The sequence below is a fragment of the Giraffa tippelskirchi genome, chromosome 10 (assembly GCF_054371585.1).
Source record: "Giraffa tippelskirchi isolate mGirTip1 chromosome 10, T2T-mGirTip1v1.2.pri, whole genome shotgun sequence".
NCBI lineage: Eukaryota > Metazoa > Chordata > Mammalia > Artiodactyla > Giraffidae > Giraffa > Giraffa tippelskirchi.
Window position 1 is genome coordinate 49,555,040 of NC_137284.1, and position 5,683 is coordinate 49,560,722.

The following is a 5,683-nucleotide window of genomic DNA, read 5'->3' on the forward strand; positions in this document are numbered from 1 at the left end:
CTTTCTCATCTTTTCCAGTCATTCCTAAAGCTCTCAGCACATGGATACCCTAATTATACAGACCTAAATTTTTAACTGTTCTATGAAGACCTACAAGACCTTCTAGAATTAACACCCAAAAAAGATGTCCTTTTCATTAGAGGGGACTGAAATGCAAAAATAGGAGGTCAAGAAACACCTGGTGTAACAGGCAAATTTGGCTTTGGAGTACAGAATGAAGCAGTGCAAAGGCCATAGAGTTTTGCCAAGAGAACGCACTGGTCATAGCAAACACCCTCTTAAAACAACACAAGAGAAGACTCTATATGTGGACATCACCAGATGGTTAACACCAAAATCAGATTGATTATACTTTTTGCAGCCAAAGATGCAGAAGCTGTATACAGTCAGCAAAAACAATACCGGGAGCAGACTGTGGCTCAGATCATGAACTGCTTATCACCAAATTCCGACTTAAATTGAAGAAAGTAGGGAAAACCACTAGTCCATTCAGGTATGACCTAGATCAAATCCCTTATGAGTATAAAGTGGAAGTGGCAAATAGATTTAAGGGACTAGATCTGATAGACAGAATGCCTGATGAACTATGGACAGAGGTTTGTGACACTGTACAGGAGATAGGGATCAAGACAATCCCCATGGAAAAGAAATGCAAAAAAGCAAAATGGCCGTCTGAGGAGGCCTTACAGATAGCTGGGAAGAGAAGCAAAAAGCAAAGGAGAAAAGGAAAGATATTCCCATCTGAATGCAGAGTTCCAAAGAATAGCAAGGAGAGATAAGAAAGACTTCCTCAGCGATCAATGCAAAGAAATAGAGGAAAACAACAGAATGGGAAAGACTAGAGACCTCTTCAAGAAAATTAGAGATACCAAAGGAACATTTCATGCAAAGATAGGTTCGATAAAGGACAGAAATGGTATGGACCTAACGGAAGCAGAAGATATTAAGAAGAAGTGGCAAGAACACACAGAAGAACTGTACAAAAAAGATCTTCACGACCCAGATAATCAAAATGGTGTGATCACTCACCTAGAGCCAGACATCCTGGAATGTGAAGTCAAGTGGGCCTCAGAAAGCATCACTACGAACAAAGCTAGTGGAGGTGATGGAATTCCAGTTGAGCTGTTTCAAATCCTGAAAGATGATGCTGTGAAAGTGCTGCACTCGATATGCCAGCAAATTTGGAAAACTCATCAGTGGCCACAGGACTGGAAAAGGTCAGTTTTTGTTCCAATCCCGAAGAAAGGCAATGCTAAAGAATGCTCAAACTACCACACAATTGCACTCATCTCACATGTTAATAAATTAATGCTCAAAATTCTCCAAGCCAGGCTTCAGCAATACGTGAACCGTGAACTTCCAGATGTTCAAGATGGTTTTAGAAAAGTCAGAGGTACCAGAGATCAAATTGCCAATATCCACTGGATCATCAAAAAAGCAAGAGAGTTCCAGAAAAACATCTATTTCTGCTTTATTGACTATGCCAAAGCCTTTGACTGTGTGGATCACAATAAACTGTGGAAAATTCTGAAAGAGTTGGGAATACCAAACCATCTGACCTGTCTCTTGAGAAACCTATACACAGGTCAGGAAGCAACAGTTAGAACTGGACATGATACAACAGACTGGTTTCAAATAGGAAAAGGAGTACATCAAGGCTGTATATTGTCACACTCCTTATTTAGCTTATATGCAGAGTACATCATGAGAAATGCTGGGCTGGATGAAGCACAAGCTGGAATCAAGATTTCTGGAAGAAATACCAATAACCTCAGATATGCAGATGACACCACCCTTATGACCGAAAGTGAAGAAGAACTAAAGAGCCTCTTGATGCAAGTGAAACAGTAGAGTGAAAAAATTGGCTTAAAGCTCAACATTCAGAAAACTAAGATCATGGCATGTGGTCCCATCACTTCACGGGAAATAGATGGGGAAACAGTGGAAACAGTGTCAGACTTTATTTTTTTGGGCTCCAAAATCACTGCTGACGGTGATTGCAGCCATTAAAATTAAAAGACGCTTACTCCTTGGAAGGAAGGTTATGGCCAACATAGATAGCGTATTTAAAAGCAGAGACATTACTTTGCCAACAAAAGTCCGTCTAGTCAAGGCTATGGTTTTTCCTGTTGTCATGTATGGAGAGTTGGACGGTGAAGAAAGCAGAGCGCCGCAGAATTGATGCTTTTGAACTGTCGTGTTGGAGAAGACTCTTGAGAGTCCCTTGGACTGCAAGGAGATCCAATCAATCCATCCTAAAGGAGATCAATTCTGGGTGTTCAATGGAAGGACTGATGTTGAAACTGAAACTCCAATCCTTTGGCCACCTTATGCGAAGAGTTTACTCATTGGAAAAGACCCTGATGCTGGGTAGGATTGGGGGCAGGAGGAAAAGGGGACGACAGAGGATGAGATGGTTGGATGGCATCACTGACTTGATGGACATGGATTTGGGTGGACTCCGGGAGTTGGTGGTGGACAGAGAGGCCTGGCGTGCTGCAGGTCATGGGGTCGCAAAGAGTTGGACACGACTGAGCGACTGAACTGAACTGAGCTGAAATTTTTAATTGAGTCTCTGATTTCACATGTGATAAGAAAAGCTACCTTTTTTTGAGTGCTTACTCTGTGTCAGGCACTGTTCTAAGTGTGTTCATTTACAGTATGCTCGCTTCCATTTTTATTATTAATCTTATTTTATAAATAAGATCATTGATCCTCAGAGCATCACATATCTGGTAAGTGGCAGAATACAGATTCCAGACTTAAGCATCACCTCTAGATCCTGTGTGCTAAACCACATTTCTGTTCATTCTAATGTTCCTCTGTGTGATGTATATATATATGTAATTTCTGATATATATATGCAATTGTCTCTTTCACTAATTAAATAATCATCTATTATTGTCAGGGTCTATATTTTGCTTGAGTCTTGTTTTTTCCCTTTTAGCCTCCATCCAAGAATATAAAATGTCATTAATAGAAACATGTTCAATGCTATTCAGTAGCATTACATGTGTTAGAAGCAGAGCTTTCAATTCCTGGTTGCCTGATTATTAACAGTATAACTTTAGGTATCTTAAACTTTCTCTTTCTCAGTTCCTCTTCTGCAAAATAAATAAAGATGAAGTATTATATATATATATATGTATATATATACACACACACACAGACACCATGCAATGTTATTCAGGTGTAAAATGAATATAATCTTTTCATTTGCCACTGCATGGATGGCATTATGCCAAGGGAAATAAGTTAGAGAGAAAGACAAGTATTGTGTAATCTCATGTATATTTGGAATTAAAAAAATAAAAATAAATGCAAAGATGATAGATACAGAGAACAAATTTGTGTTTGCCAAAGGCAGAAGGAGGGCTTGAGAGAAATGGTTGAGGAAGTCAACAGGTATGGATTTCCAGTTATAAAATAAAAAAAAGTCATGGGTTGTAATCTACAACATGGAACTATAGTTTATCATGCTGTATTGCATACTTACTTTAAATTTGCTAAGATATTAGATCTTAAAAGTTCTCATCAAAAAAAATATATATAAGCTGTGTTAGGTGAGGGATGTTATTATGGTGAGTGTTTAAAAAAAGGTATATCAATATTGAATCATTATGTTATACATCTGAAACTTATATCCTGTTATATGTCAGTTATATTTCAATTGAAAACATTTAAAAATTAAATTAAATTTCAAGCCTAATAAAATTAAACAGGTATTATGAGGATAAGGAGTGTGTGTGTGTGTGTGTGTGTGTGTGTGTGTGTCTGTATAATAGAACAGTCCCTGGTCGGGCTCAAACTGAATGCTTATGTAAGTAAAATTGCCAGTAATACCTGCTATTTTCACTAGTTTCCATTTTAAATTCTAATATAGTTCTCCCAATTATGTCAACTCCTATTTCTCTATATTTTTTGATAATGAAAAAAACATTACATGAGGAAGAAATAAGAAATGGTCAGTGATGGATATCATGTCATGTTGAGGGTCTGCACATTTCCAGAACTAGATCCTTTGATCCAATGGCTTCATTGCATTCCTCTAGGTTGGCTTGTCAACTCATGGGGCCACTGTGTCAAAGGCTGCCCAGCCTGACACATTGAAGGAGAGATGTTCAAGCTCCTTGCATTCACCCTGTCCTGAGAGACCCACCCACCGATGTCCAGCCTCTCTGGCATGCACAGGTGGATCCTCTGTGTCTTTGAGGATTTTGTCCTTCATGTGAATTTTTCTATCTTTCCCAAACTCCCCATCCTTTCACCTGGTCTCAAATATCTCTGTCTTATATGCTATAAGCTTCCTTATCAAAACAATACTGTCTCCTTCTAAGGCTGCTCTGGATAAGACTTGTTCTCAGAAGTATAATTCTATTAATTTCATTTTTTTCCAAATAAAGTAGGTGAATTTTTTCAGCAACTAAATCCCCTCTTGTTACCGTCCTTATTTCCACATGGCCAGGGGTTTCTGAGGAAAACATCAGGGAGGCGGTGAAAACACGTAACAGGAGTATATGAATAAAAACCCATGTAAAGAACACTTCTTATTTCCAAACAAGGAAGCAAGTAGATAACTTTATGTAATAAGTAAATAACCAGTAATTTCACAAACATTTTTCTTTATCACTTCAAAATTATTTGATATGCTAGTCTGTTTGCCCCAAAGAAAATATTTATGGATATTAATTCTGCTTGAAATACTGACTTTGGCCCATGCTAATTTGAATAGATGTTCATCTTTCTGATGGAGGTTCATCTCTCTTCACATTCTCTCTCACTAGTGGTCATAAATAACCATTATAAGGATAGCTTCCCAAATCTCTGTCTTTACTCATAAGTTTTATTTGAAGCTCTTCTCAGATGCTAAAGCGGCATCTCACACTAAGCTTTGTCCTAAAATGTATGAACAGTTTTAGGAAATACATTTATTGCTACATAATTTAAGGTAACAAAACACTGGATGGAAAATATCATGTCCTTAGATACAGGTGCAAAGGCAGAAATTTCAAATGGCCAGTAAAGATTCTACCTAAAGAAAAGGAGGAGCAGCAGCATCTATGATTTCTCTTCTCTCTACGGACATTCTTTACACAGCGCACATAAGAATGAAATGAGTGTGAAGCTGTCTCTGTGCCTTTAGTCACCTGTCATGTTCTGATGTACAAAATTCCACATCTCTGCTGTTGCACTATTACTAGACTCACAAATATTGAGAAAACAGCAGTTGAACACAGTGTATGTGTAGTGCAACAATCCTTCCCACTTTAATGTGTGGGAAATGCCTTCTAAATAAGTTTGGATTTATTGTATTATCAGTTCAGTTCAGTCACTCAGTCGTGTCTGACTCTTTTCAACCCCATGAACTGCAATATTCCAGGTCTCACTGTCCACCACCAACTCCGGGAGTTTACCCAAACCCATGTCCATTGAGTCGGTGACGCCATCTTACCATCTCATCATCTGTCATTCCCTTCTCCTCCCACCCTCAATCTTTCCCAACATCAGGGACTTTTCAAATGAGTCAGTTCCTCAAATCAGGTGGTCAAAATATTGGAGTTTCAGCTTCAACATCAGTCCTTCCAATGAACACCCAGGACTGATCTCCTTTAGAATGGACTGGTTTGATCTCCTTGCAGTCCAAGGGACTCTCAAGAGTCTTCTCCAACACCACAGTTCAAAA